This window comes from Hemitrygon akajei, chromosome 16 (assembly GCF_048418815.1).
Source record: "Hemitrygon akajei chromosome 16, sHemAka1.3, whole genome shotgun sequence".
Taxonomy (NCBI): domain Eukaryota; kingdom Metazoa; phylum Chordata; class Chondrichthyes; order Myliobatiformes; family Dasyatidae; genus Hemitrygon; species Hemitrygon akajei.
Window position 1 is genome coordinate 2,924,124 of NC_133139.1, and position 15,021 is coordinate 2,939,144.

The following is a 15,021-nucleotide window of genomic DNA, read 5'->3' on the forward strand; positions in this document are numbered from 1 at the left end:
GATACAAAGCCAAATGAAATGCAGTTAGCATCTAACCAGAAATGCAAAGAATAGTGTTATTTACAAAAAAACTAAATAAAAAGTAAATGCTACAGCACACAAATATAAAAAAACTGACAGTACTTAACCTATTAATTATGTATTCTCAAACTCTCTGTATCTATGTTTCTCTTATGTTTGTTTAAAATTAATAAAAAGATATAAAAAGAAAAAGAGACAGTACAATATGGGTGCAATACTGCTTAGCGCTGTGATGTGAAGTTCAGCAGGGTCACAGCCTCAGGGAAGAAGCTCTTCCTGTGCCTGCTGGTGTAGGAGCGGAGGCTCCTGTAGCACCTACCGGATGGGAGGAGAGTAAAAAGTCCATGGTTAGGGTGAGATGCATCCTTGATAATGCTTTTCACCCTGACCAGGCAGCATTTATGGAAGATGTTCGCAATGGTGGGCAATTGGGTGTCAATAATCCGCTGGGCAGTTTTCACCACACGCTGGAGTGCTTTGCAGTCCGATACGGGACAATTGCCATATCACACAGAGATGCAGCTGGTGAGTATGCTCTCAATGGTACAGCGGAAAAAGACCGTCAGTATCCTGGGACACAGGTGAGTTTTCTTGATGCTCCGCAGGAAATAAAGGCGCTGTTGCACCTTTTTGATCAGGATGGAGGAGTTCAGGGACCAGGTGAGATCCTCGGAAATGTGGACACCAAGGAATTTGAAGCTCGATGCATGCTCCACTACAGCTCCATTGATGTAGATGGGGACACGAGTGTGGCTCCTAGCATGCCTGAAGTCCACAATGATCTCCTTGGTCTTCTGGGTGTTAAGGGCCACGTTGTTGTCAGCACACCATGTGGCTAGGTGCTGGACCTTGTCCCTGTAGGCCATCTCGTCATCCCCTCTGATCAGGCCAATCACCGTGGTGTTTTCTGTTAAGTTGATCATGGAGTTAGATCCAGGTACAGGAATGCAGTCATAGGTGAAAAGGGAGTACAGAAGAGAGCTTAGCACACAGTCTTGAGGGTGAGAGTGGCAAGGGTAAAAGGACCTTAATGGCAGTTATATACAGGCTTCCAAACAGTAGCCAGGATGTGGATTACAAATTACAGCAGGGGATTGAAAAGGCATGTCATAAGGGCAATGTCATGATAATCGTTGGGGATTTTAACATGAAACTGGATTAGGAAAACCAGGCCAGTACTGGACCTCAAAAGAAAGAATTTGTAGAATGTTTAAGGGATAGCTTTTTAGAACAGCTTGTTGTTGAGCCCACCAGGGGATCAGCTGTGCTGGATTGGGTGTTGTACAATGATCTAAGATGCAAGAGAGCTTAAGGTTAAGGAACCCTTGGAGAACAGTGATCATAGAATGATCGAGTTTACTTTGAAATTTGAGAAGGAGAAGCTACATTCCAATGTGTCAGTATTTCAGTGGAATAAAGGAAAATACAATGGCATGAGAGGGGAACTGGCCAAGGTTAACTGGAAAGGGACACCAGCAGGCAGGACAGCAGAGCAGCAATGCCTGGAGTTTCTGCAAAAAATGAGGTAAGTGCAAGACAGATATATTCCAAATAAGAAGAAATTATCAAAATGGAAGAAGGACACTACCGTGGCTGACAAGTGAAGTCAGAGCCAAAGTAAAAGCAAAAGAGAGGGCATACAAGGAAGCCAGAGCTAGTGGGAAGACAGAGGATTGAGAAGCTTTTAAAAACCTTCAGAAGGAAACTAAGAAGGTCATTAAGAAGGAAAAGGTGAATTATGAAAAGAATCTGGTGACTAATATCAAAGAAGATACTAAAAGCTTTTTTAAGCATATAATGGGTAAAAAGAGAGTTGAGGGTAGATAAAGGACCAATAGAAAATGATGCTGGAGATATTGTAATGAGAGACGCAGAGATGGCAAAGGAACTGAATGTGTATTTTGCATCAGTCTTCACAGTGGAAGAGATCTGCAGTATACCGGAGATTCAAGAGTGTCAGGGAAGTGAGGTATGTGCAGCGAAAATTACGACTGAGAAGGTGCTCAGGAAGCTTAATGGTCTGAGGGTGGATAAATCTCCTGGACCTGATGGAATGCACCCTCGGGTTCTGAAGGAAGTAGCCAGAGAAATTGTGGAGGCATTAACAATGATCTTTCAAGAATCGATAGATTCTGGCATTGTACCAGGTGACTGGAAAATTGCAAATGTTACTCCGCTATTTAAGAAGGGTGGGAGGCAGCAGAAAGGAAACTATTGACCTGTTAGCCTGACATCAGTGGTTGGGAAGTTGTTGGAATCGATTGTTAGGGATGAGATTATGGAGAACCTGGAGGCACATGACAAGATAGGCCAAAGACAGCATGGCTTCCTGAAAGGAAAATCCTGCCTTCCTAACCTACTGCAATTCTTTGAGGAAATTACAAGCAGGATAGACAAAGCAGAAGATGTGGTGTACTTGGATTTTCAGAAGGCCTTTGACAAGGTGCTGCACAAGATAAGATCCCATAGAATTATAGGGGAGTTACTAGCATGGGTGGAACATTGGCTGATCAGCAGAAAACAGAGAGTGGGAATAAAGGGATCCTATTCTGGCTGGCCGCTGGTTACCAGTGCATTTCCACAGGGTTCGGTGTAGGCATCGCTGCTTTTTTACAATGTATAAATTGAATTGAATTGACTTTATTTCTTACATCCTTCACATACATGAGGAGTAAAAATCTTTGTTATGTCTCCATCTAGATGTACAATGTGCAATTATAGTAATTTATAATAAATAGAACAGTCAATGTAATATAGAGTACACTCAAATCAGCGTAAGTTCATCAGTCTGATGGCCTGGTGGAAGAAGCTGTACCAGAGCCTCTTGGTCCTGGCTTTTATGCTGCGGTACCGCTTCCCAGATGGTAGCAGCTGGAATAGATTGTGGTTGGGATGACTTGGGTCCCCAATGATCCTACAGGCCCTTTTTACACACCTGTCTTTGTAAATGTCCTGAATCATGGGAAGTTCACAAACTCAGATGTGCTGGGCTGTCCACACCACTCTCTGCAGAGTCCTGCGATAAGGGAGGTACAGTTCCCATACCAGGCAGTGATGCAGCCAGTCAGGATGCTCTCAATTGTGCCCCTGTAGAAAGTTCTTAGGATTTGGAGGCCCATACCAAACTTCCTCAACCATCTGAGGTGAAACAGGCGCTGTTGTGCCTTTTTCACCACACAGCCAGTGTGTACAGACCATGTGAGGTCCTCGGTGATGTGGATGCCGAGGAACGTAAAGCTGCTAACCCTCTCAACCCCAGATCCATTGATGTCAATAGGGGTTAGCCTGTGTCCTGTCTCCATTCCTCCTGTAATCCACAACCGGCTCCTGTGTTTTTACGACATTGAGGGAGAGATTGTTTTCTTGACACCACTGTGTCAGGGTGATGACTTCTTCCCTGTAGGCCACCTCGTTATTGTTTGAGATTAGGCCAATCAATGTAGTGTTGTCGGCAAATTTAATCAGCAAATTGGAGCTGTGGGCGGTGATCCAGTCATGGGTATACAGGGAGTAAAGGAGGGGACTCAGTATTCAGCCTTGAGGGGCTCCTGTATTGAGAGTCAGAGGGTTAGAGGTGAGGAAGCCCACTCTTACAACCTGCTGGTGATCTGACAGGACATCCAGGATCCAACTGCACAAGACAGGGTCAAGGCCAAGGTCTCTGAGCTTTTATTGAGCCTGAATGGACCTATGGTGTTGAATGCTGAACTGTAGTCCAAGAACAGCATTCTCACATAAGTATCCCTCTTCTCCAGATGTGTAAGGACAGTGTGTGTGTAAAGCAGTGGTTATTGTGTCATTTGTTAGGCGAATTGTAGGGGGTCCAGTGTGGGTGGTAGTATGCTGCATATGTCAATAATTTGGACTATGGGATTTATGGATTTGTGGCTAAATTTGCCTACAATACATAGATACGTGGAGGAGCGGGTAATGTTGAGGAAACAGAGCCTGCAGAGAGACTTAGGTAGTTTAGGGGAATGGGCAAAGAAATAGCAAATGAACTACAATATTGTAAAGTGTATGGTCATGCACTTTGGTGAAAGAAATAAACAAGCAGACTATTATTTACATGGAGAGAGAATTCAAAATGGAGAGATGCAAAGGGACTTGGGAGTCCTTGTGCAGGATACCCTAAAGGTTAACCTCCAGGCTGAGTCAGTGGTGAAGAAGGCAAATGCAATGTTGGCATTCATTTCTAGAGGTACACAATATAAGAGCAGGGATGTGACGTTAAAGCTCTATAATGCACTTGAGAGACCACACTTGGAGTATTGTATGCAGTTTCGGGGTCCTTATTTTAGAATGGATATACTGTCATTGGAGAGGGTTCAAAGAAGATTCACGAGAATGATTCCAGGAATGAAAGGGTTAATGTATGAGGAATGAATGGCAGCTCTTGGGCTGTATTCCCTGGAGTTCAGGAGAATGAGAGGGGATCTCAGAAACATTCAAAATGTTGAAAGGGCTGAACAATTTAGTTATGGCACAGTTATTTCCCATGGTAAGGGAGTCTAAGACAAGAGGGCATGACTTCAGCGTTGAAGAAAGTCCATTTAGAACAGAGATGCGGAGAAATTACTTTAGTCAGAGGGTGGTAAATCAGTGGAATTTGTTGCCATGAGTGGCTGTGGAGTCCAAGTCATTGGGTGCATTTAAGGCAGAGACAGGTAGGTTCTTGATTAACCAGGGCATCAAAGGGCATGGGGAGAAGGCAGGGGAGTTGGGATGACTGGAAGAATTGGATCAGCTCATGATTGAATGGCGGAGCAGACCTGATGGGCCAAATGGCCTACTTCTGCTCCTATATCTTATGGTCTAATTAGGGCTGGACTGCAGGAAAATAAATCTCATTTCAGAAGTAAATAAAGACACAGATTTAGGGTGGAGAGTGGGGAAGAGATTCAAGGGGATACAATGGCAACCTTCTTTACTAAGAGAGTGGAATTTGTTGCCTAAGACAGTTAAAGCTAAGATTAAATATTAGCTTCATCTGTCACATGTACATTGAAACATACAGTGAGATGTGTTGTTTGCATCAGCAACCAACATAGTCTGAGGATGCGTTGGGGACAGACCACGAGAATTACCATGCTTCAGGTGCCAACATAACATAGCCATGACTGACTAACCCTAACCCATACACCTTTGGGAGCCCCCAAAGGAAACTCATGTAGTCTGAGAGAGAATGTGGAAAGTCCTTACAGATTGCAGCAGGAACTGAACCTGGGTGCCACTGGTGCTGTCAAGCATTATGCTGTCAAGTTGAGCAATTGAAATGTCAAGGAATAAAAGTCTACCAATGCAGTACAGGGAGATGCGATAATGGTAGGGTGTCCAGTGATTGGTATGGATGAGATGGGCCAAACAGCTGTTTGTGTTGTACAGTTCTATGATGATTTAAATTACATTTTCTGAGACTAGCAGAAAAGAAATTGGTTTGCTTTATATTGCAATTTTCCAGACTTTCAGACAATCAATGGACTTAACTGGCAGATACTTAGCTCAACAAATGAACCATTTTCAGATGCCTTTACCCGTCAGTGGTCAAAACTCTGGGGCAAGTCTGTAACTTTGTTATCCATTGGCAAAAAAATTAACTCACTTTGACTCATGCTCTGGTAGGGTGGAGCATGGGTCAATAAAAGTTCAAGTCAACTCTCAGTTTCAATCAGTGTCTGAGCTTCTGTGGAGCCCACCCCAATCAAGAAATAAACATCAATTTGCACCTCCTTGGCCTGAAACTGGTTATTAATTCACAACAGTCTATCAGGACTACTAATGCAAACTGAGGAACTTGTGAAATGCATTCAGAGAAGGCAATAATACGGCAGGGGCTGCATTTTCCTAAACTCTGACATGAATGGTCTCAAGTCAGATACAAAAGGAGGAGGGTTGGTGGATGGGGCTAGCAACCCCATCCCGCAAGAATCTAGAGCTACTAAAACACCAACAGAAGCCCCAAAGAATTCATGCCTGAGGAAGGATTTTCAAAGATGGGCTGAATGTGGTGACAACATGAAAGACTGGCCTAGGACAGAGGACTCTGGTGAGCTGTTGTCAATGGCCTATGCCACAGTAGGGATGATGGACTTAAATAAGTAAGGCATTTTCCTATTTTTATCCTCTCAGCAATGAGATCCACCCTTAATAACCCTCAGTACAGAACACTGAACTCCAACCTTCTCCGTTACTACTGATGAACACCAACAGCTCCCAAAGAGAGATGAAAACCAGACATCTGAACACTATCACGTTCTCCAGTCAGACTCCAAAGAAATGGAGATTAATTAAAATCATATTTTATGTTACACATGTTTAAAACTCCAAAACTACATTTACCACATCAAATGTCATAGAAACTTCTAGAAAAACTACAGTACAATACAGGCCCTTTGCTCATGATGCTACGCCGAACATGTACTTAATTTAGCAATTACCCTCTATTTTTCTAAGCTCCGTATACCTATCCAAGAGTCTCTTGAAAGACCCTATCGTAGCAGCCTCCACCACTGTTGCCATCAGCCCATTCCACGCACTTACCACTCTCTGAGTAAAAAAACTTACCCATGACACTCCTACTTCCAAGCGCCTTAAAACTGTGCCCTCTCGTGTTAGCTATTTCAGCCCTGGGAAAAAGCCTCTGACTATCCACACGATCAATGCCTCTCATCATCTTATACACCTTTATCAGGTCACCTCTCATCCTCCATCACTCCAAAGAGTAAAGGTCAAGTTCACACAACCTATTCTCATAAGGCATGCTCCACAATCCAGGCAACATCCTTGTAAATCTCCTCTGCACCCTTTCTATAGTTTCCACATCCTTCCTGTAGTGAGGTGACCAGAACTGAGCACAGTACTCCAAGTGGGGTCTGACCAGGGTCCTATAAAGCTGTAACATTACCTCTCGGCTCTTAAACTCAATCCCATGGTTGAAGAAGGCCAATGCACTGTATGCTTTCTTAACCAGAGTCAACCTGCACAATAATACTATATTGTGCCATCATATGTGACAGACCAAAATGAACCAACTCACATTTATCTGAGTTGAACTCCATCTGCCACTTCTCAGCCCAGTTTTGCATCCTATCAGTGTCCTGCTGTAACCTCTGACAGCCCTCCACACTATCCACAACACCCCCAACCTTTGGGTCATCAGCAAATTTACTAACCCATCACTCCACTTCCTCATCTAGACCATTTATAAAAATCACCAAGAGAAGGGGCCCCAGAACAGATCCCCGAGGCACACCACTGGTCACTGGCCTCCATGCAGAATATGCCCCATCTACAACCATTCTTTGCCTTCTGTGGGCAAGCCAATTCTGGATCTACAAAGCAAAGTCCCCTTGGATCCCATGCCTCCTTACTTTCTCAATAAGCCTTGCAAGACAGTACCTATCAAATGCCTTGCTGAAATCCACATATACTACATCTACTGCTCGACTTTCAATGTGTTTAGTCACATCCTCAAAAAATTCAATCAGGCTCATAAGGCACGACCTGCTTTTGACAAAGCCATGCTGATGATTCCAAAGCAGACCATGCCTCTCTAAATGTTCATAAATCCTGCCTCTCAGGATCTTCTCCATCAACTTATCAACGACTAAAGCAAGACTCACTGGTCTATAATTTCCTGCGTGAACTCTACTCCCTTTCTTGAATAAGGGAACAACATCTGTAACCCTCCAATCTTCCGGAACCTCTCCCATCCCCATTGACAATGCAAAGATCATTGCCAAAGGATCAGCAATGTCTTCCCTCGCCTCCCACAGTAGCCTGGGGTATAATCTTGTCTGGTCCCAGTGACTTATCCAGCACATCCTCTTACGTTCAAGCTTTTCTTTTCTTCTTGACTAGATTTTCAACAGCCTTTGTACACCACGGTTCCTGCACCTTACCATCCTTTCCCTGTCTCATTGGAACATACCTATGCAGAACATCATGCAAATATCCCCTGAACTTTTACCAATTTCTGCAGTACATTTCCCTAAGAACATCTGTTCCCAATTTATGCTTCCAAGTTCCTGACTGATAGTTCCATATGTCCCCTACTCTTTTATATTTCCCATCCAAACCTCTGTAATGGCCACAACATCATAGATACAAGTACAGATCCATGCTCTAAGCTCATCCGCTGTTCATGACGCTTCTTACATTAAAATAGACCTATCTCAAACCAATGGTCTCAGCGCATCCTTTCTCTACCACCTGCCTATCCCCCCTCTCACACCGTCTCTAAGCTTTCTCTATTTGTGAGCCAACTGCCCCTTCCTCTATCTCTTCAGTTTGGTTCACAACACCTCCCACCCCAGCAATTCTTGTTTAAACTCTCCCCAATAGCCTTAGCAAACCTCCCTGCCAGGATATTGGTCCCCCTTGGATTCAAGTGCAACCTGTCCTTTTTGTACAGGTCATGCCTGCCCAAAAGAGGACCCAATGATCCAGAAATCTGAATCCTTGCTCCCTGCTCCAATCCCTCAGCTATGCATTTCTTCTCCACCTGACTCTGAGATTACTACCTTTGAGGTCCTGCTTCTCAACTTCTTTCCTAACTCCCTGTAGTCTGCTTTCAGGACCTCCTCTCTTTTCCTACCTATGTTGCTGGTACTAATATGTACCATGACCTCTGGCTGTTCACCTTCCCACTTCAAGATATCACGGACGTGATCAGAATCATCCCAAACCCTGGCACCTGAAAGGCAAACTACTGTTTCTTTCCTGCGCCCACAGAATGTGACCCCCTAACAACAGAGTCCCCTATCACTGCCTCTTCCTTTCCCTACCCTTCTGAGCCACAGGGACAGACTCTGTGCCAGAGGTGTGGCCACTGTTGCTTCCCCCAGGTAGGTCGCGCCCACCCCCCAACAGTACTCAAACAGAAGTATTTATTTTTTAAGGGGACAGCCACAGGGGTACTCTCTCATATCTGCCTTCCCTCTCCTGATTGTTACTCACTTATGTCTCCCAAGGCCCTGGTGTGACTAATTGCCTATAGCTCCTCTCTATCACCTCCTTGCTTTTCCTGACCAGAAGAAGGTCACCGAGCTGCATCTCCAGTCCCTAACCCAGTCCTTAAGGCTGCAGCTCGATGTGGCTGTCCGGGAGGCTGGGAGTCTCCCAGCTATCCCACATCTGACACCCAGTACAGACATACTTCCTATTCCTGACAAGTAGCTTACCTCGCCTCGACCTGTTATTGCCAAAGCCCCGTTGAACCAAAGCCCGCCTACTCTGTCTACCTCTACTCCATTGCCCACTCCTGCGACGCCCGCTCTATAAAGGTGTCTTCTTTCAAATTCTTCCCACTGGTCTGATTCACTGACGTTCATACGCTTGTTCAATTTTGCCTCGATCAAACTGCTGAGGAAAAAACAGTCTTCTTTTAAATCCTTTCCATTGGTCTAACTCGCTGACGTTCATGTGCTTGCGCAGTCGTGCCTCAGTCAATTCGCTGAGGAAAAAAACTGTCCTTTAAAATTGTTTTATATTTTTATCTCTGTCTAAAAAAAAATCTTGATTCCATCCATTTATGAGTTTAAATGCCATCCTTCAACCATCAGGCTCCTGAACCGTCATGGATAACTTCACTCACCCTTCACTGAACTGATTCCTCTGATACTGAACTGGACTCACTTTCAAGAACTCTACATCTCATGTTCTCAATATTATTATTATTAATATTATGTTTGTTCTTTTTTTCTACTTACAGAATTTGTTGTTTTTCCACCATCAATTGATTGTTCTCTTTATGTGTAATTTTTCACTGATATTTATTAATAAAACAATGAATTAGAAACATAAAAAACCTACAGCACAATATGAGCCCTTCAGCCCACAAAGCTATGCCAAACATGTCCCTACCTTAGAAATACTTAGACTTACCCCTAGCCCTCTATTTTTCTAAGCTCCATGTATCCATCCAGGAGTCTCTTAAAAGACCCTATCATTTCCGCCTCCACCACCGCCGCCAGCAGCCCATTCCACGCACTCACCACTCTCTGCATAAAAAAGCAACACCTGACATCTCCTCTGTACCTACTTGATACTATTGTGTTCCTTTGTATTTACTGTGAATGCCCACAAGAAAATGAATCTCAGGGTAGCATATGGTAATATACATGTACTTTAATAATAAATTTACTTTGAACCCTGCGTAATGCTATCAAAAACAAAGCTTCTTATGCTTTTTTCTTCACCTAGTTTCCCTGAGGCAGAGCCACAGCTCATTCTGAGTTGCCGCTGTTCTCTCGTACAATCACCTTGCTAATATAAGCCGGCTATCTAACAGGTCGGCAGCCCATTTTACGTGGTAGGCATCAAATGCTCAGCAAATGCTGAGACAATACATTCTGCACTGATACACAGACTGTTAAGACAAAATGTGCACATGAAAATAAATAATATTGAGAACACAAGTTGTAGAGTCCTTGAGAACAAGTCTGTAAGTTGTAGAATCAATTCAGAGTTGAGGTAAGTGAAGTTGTTCATGCAGATTCAGGAGCTTGATGGTTGAGGGGTAACACCTGCTCCTGAATCTGGTGATGTGGGGGTATCACCAGCCGAATGGTAGTAGTGAGAGAACAGCATGGCCAGGATAGTGGAGGTCTTTGATGATGAATGCTACTTTCCTGTGGCAGCGTTCCTCACAAATGTACTCATTGGTAGGGAGAGCTTTGCCTATGATGTACCAGATAAATTGTACAACAACTCTGGTCACACTATTACCAACAGGCTTTGATAGCTTTGAGAGCTGTGGGGGGGGGGGGGGGGGGGGGGGGGAATGTTACCAGAACTAGAGAACTTTAGATCGAGCACAGAATGTCAAACTTCAAGCTGCTGCCTTTAACCAACTGAGGTCGATCAAGATGTACAACTAACCAAGGCCTACCAAGCTCACCATTGTGTGGTATGGACCACAAGTTTACAAGGCATCAGACTACAAGATCCAATAGAGGATAGTTAAAACTGTAGAGAGGATCATTGGGGATCTCCCTCTGGAGCATTGTTGAGAAAAGATCCAAAGAACTTTTGAGGATTCCTATCACCCATCCCACAATCTCACTGTCGGACTACTATCAAGTAGGAGGTACTGGAGCATCAGAATTAGGACTGCCAGACTGGGTAACAGCTTCTTCCCTAAGACTGTGAGAGTAATGAATAACCTGCCACCACCGTGGTCACGTCACATGGTCAGCCAGCTGATTATCATATATTGTATTGTTTAAATGTGCTACGTGCATTTTGAATTATATTTTATTAACTTATTGATGGTCATATTTTGCTTTATGTGAGGTCTATGTTTTGTGGGTGCACCGTAGTCCGGCAGAATTTTGTTTTGTTTGGTTGTATATGTAGTCATGATAATAAACTTGAACTTGAAGATGACCTAATGCCCCAGTAGAAAAAGCAATAACTGAAGATAAATGAGTGCCTCAACCAGAGGACATGTCTTGTGAAGAAGAGCAGTTGAGTAAGCTGGGGCTTTTCTTTTTGGAGTGCAGGATGTGAAGGATCTCAGAGGTGTACAAGATGCTAAGAGGCATTGATTGAGTGTACAGCCAGAGACTTTTTAATCAAGGAATAAGTGACTTTCTAAATTTCTCTGGAGACTTTCACCTGTAGGAGTGCACATACAGTCAATGCCACGTATTAACTGGTTTTAGCAAACTTTTCCAGACTTGCAGATGAGAACTGGCCACTGCGTATGCATCAAGATAACTTAAGGGAAAGAATGCAGAGTACAACAGAGGAAATTAAAGTTTGTTTGCAGTGACTATATTCGATTAGAGTAGTAGTGATATTCTACACCTGGCTTCAGTTTTATAATTTACCACTGAAGCACAGGTTGTATTTTCATAACTTTCATTTGTTAGCCAGACCACTCGAGCTGAACAACAGCAGTCTAAAGTGCACCAGGAGTCATCATAATCTCCACATGCTAGTCACTTTGGAAGCTGTGGTGGTACATCCATTTTCTGACTTGTATTAATATGAAATCCTTTTAATTATCATGTCTCTACCACAATCAAAGACACAATCATAAAGAGAAAGGCAGGGAATGGATCATCACCTTTGCATCTACAGCTCCTTATAGTCAAAATACAACTAAATTCCCAATTCATCACAATTTTGATAGATAAGGATCCAAAGGGAAGGAGTTGGACTGTGACAGGGTAACTGAGAGTAAGCATTCAGCACGGACGAGAAGGGTCGAGATGGCCTGTTTCCGTGCTGTAATTGTTATATGATTATAACTGAGCCATGCTTATCTCAGGATGCTGTTCTGCTGTACAGATAAGTGACAGAAACTGCTGCCTCCAAGAAATATGTTTATGGATAGTGTTATCACTCACAGGGTAGGAAGACAAGACGGGAGTGTGGGTGATCCATTATGAGGCAGGCATTCCAATCCATGTTCAAATAGTAATACCACTTTTGTCCAGAAGAATCCCCAATAATTCCACCCTTCCTAACCCTCTCACAAATGAGGAAGCCATGGATGTTGTCTTCTGGGGGTGAAGCAATATCAAAGTGGAAAACAATTTATCACACAACTCAAAGGTGGCGTTAATCCAAAGTTTTAAATTTAAATACTGCAGGATTCCAAAGGCCAATTTTCTTTGTGGCTGTTGTGTTTCTGGTATCATTTGAAGAAATATTTGTTTTATAAACTAGACTAGACATTTACAAAGAGACAAGGTTAGGTTGCAGGGCCAGGAGGATTCACAATATGGCTGCTGCCTCCATTTTGTCTCAGCAGAAATATTGGGGGTTAATCACTGGTAACAACAGCACAGCAGGCACCACATTCCCAAAATTATACAGATTTCAAAAGCAAAGAAAGGGTTCATTTTTATTTTAAAGTAAGAGCTTCAGCAGAGTGACTGTTGAGCAATCTCAGGTGCTTGCTCTGGAAAGGTGTGTAACACAGCAACATTGAAGCCACTCAGGCCCTCAGACCAATGCCACCTACACTCATCCCATGTAGAACACCACAGCACAGAAACAGATTTCGGCCCATTTAGTCCATGCCAACCTATTACTCTGCCTAGTCCCATCAAACTACACCCAGACTATAACCCTCCCCTCCACGTACTTATCCAAACTTCCCTTAAATGTTGAATTGAGCCTACATCCACCACTTCTGCTGGCAGCTCATTCTATACTCTGAGCAAAGAATTTCCCCCTCATGTTTCCCCTTTATCATTTCACCTTTCATCTTTAACCCATGACTGCTAGTTGTAGTCTCACCCAACCTCAGTGGAAAAAGCCTGCTTGCACTTACCATATCTATACCCCTCAATTTTGCATATCTCCATCAAATCTCCCCTCAGTTTCCTACGCACCAGGGAATAAAGTCCTAACCTATTCAACCTTTCCCTTTAACTCAGGTCCTCAAGTTTTGGCAATATTTTCTCTGGACTCTTTCAATCTTATTGATATATTGTTCTATCATTTGCCTCATTAGACTTATAATTCTACAGTTGCAACCTGGATAAAGGCAGATGTTTGTACACCAAACTTGCTCTCAAACTGGAATTGCAGCTGAATTGCAATTGAGTTCAAAGCTCAAAATAAATTTATTATGAAAATACATGTATGTCAGCATATGCTATCCTGAGATTCATTTTCTTGCAGGCATTCACAGTAGAACAAAAATAGAATCAATGAAAACCTACTCACAAAGCCTGACAAATAACGATTTGGAAATAAAACTACGCAAGTACAGAAACAAAAAGAATGAGTGAGTGAGCAATAAGCTCTACCCTGGACAGTCCCAAGCCCACTTGCAAAAGGAGAAGAGTTGGACTAGCAACGCCATCCCATAAAAACCCAGAGCTATAGAAACAATAAGGACCTCACTCCGGGAGAGGAAGGTACACCGAGTTGGGCCACTCCTGGAGACAACGTGAAACACTGGCCTGGGTCAGAGGACTCCAGCAAGTTGCTGTTGGCGGCCTACGCCCCAGTAGGGGTGATGGTCCAATAATAATACCAATATTGAGAAGAAATAAGTAATAATGAGTTGTACTTCTCTATTGTTCTAATGTATTTTTTCTGTTCTACTGTGAATGCCTGTAAGATAACGTTATATTAAAGCCTCAATTACAAAAGCCATGCTTGAGATGTTAACTTTATGGTGCAAGGATATACAACACATTTCTACTTTCAATGACATAGCACTTTCTTTTCTTAAGTTGATAGGCTTCTGACTCTGAGCAGAACAGAAACCGTTAGGCAAAGGAATAAACATTACCCTAGAGCAGTATGGCCAAAAAGCCCATCAATTAGTCAACGGAACACACACAAAATGCTAGCGGACTCAGCAGGTCAGGCAGCATCCACAGAGAGGAACAAACAGTCACTGTTTCGGGCCAAGATTCTTCATCAGGACTGGAAAGGAAGAGGAAAGATTGTTCATTGTCAGCATTTAAACCGGGAGATGGAATTTAATACAAACAAGTGTGAGGTGTTGCATTTAGGGAGGGTAAACCAGACACACACAGTGAATGAGGAGTGGGTTAGAACAGAGGGATCTGGGAAAACAGTTTCATAATTCCCTAAAATAGAGTCACAGGTCAATAGGGTCATAATGAAAGTTTTAGGCACAGTGAAATTGGGATATTCTGTTGCAGTTGTATAAGACATTGGTCAGGCCTAATTTGGAGAATTGTGTGCATTTCTGATCACCTACCAGCAGGAAAGGTATCAATTAGATTGAAAGAGTGGAGAGAAAATGTAGAATGTTGCTGAGACTTGAGGACCTAAATTAAAGGTAAAGGTTGAAGAGGTTAGGGTTTTATTCATTAGTGTATAGGTGAATGAGGGGAGATTTGTTAGAGGTGTACAAATTATGAAGAGTATAGATAGAGTAAATGCAAGCAGTTTCCACTGAGGATAGGTGAGACAAGAACTAGAGATCATGGGTTTAAAGTGAAAGGCAAAGTATTTAAGAAGAAACTGAATGGAAACTTCTTCACTCAGAGGGGGCTGAGA

The 15,021-nt window shown here is 43.1% G+C and overlaps 1 protein-coding gene across 6 annotated transcripts in view; it reads right to left on the reverse strand.

Annotated features, from left to right (window-relative positions):
* The window catches only part of gatad2ab (GATA zinc finger domain containing 2Ab), a 219,679-nt gene that overhangs the window by 189,954 nt on the left and 14,704 nt on the right, over window positions 1-15,021 (reverse strand). For 3 of the 6 annotated variants that reach the window (XM_073068104.1, XM_073068106.1, XM_073068105.1), the window contains exon 2: window positions 14,282-14,418. The exons of the other annotated variants lie outside the window; for them this stretch is intronic. The gene's annotated coding sequence lies outside the window, so the exon portion shown is untranslated. The remainder of the gene's footprint in view (window positions 1-14,281; window positions 14,419-15,021) is intronic. 6 annotated transcript variants of the gene reach the window in all.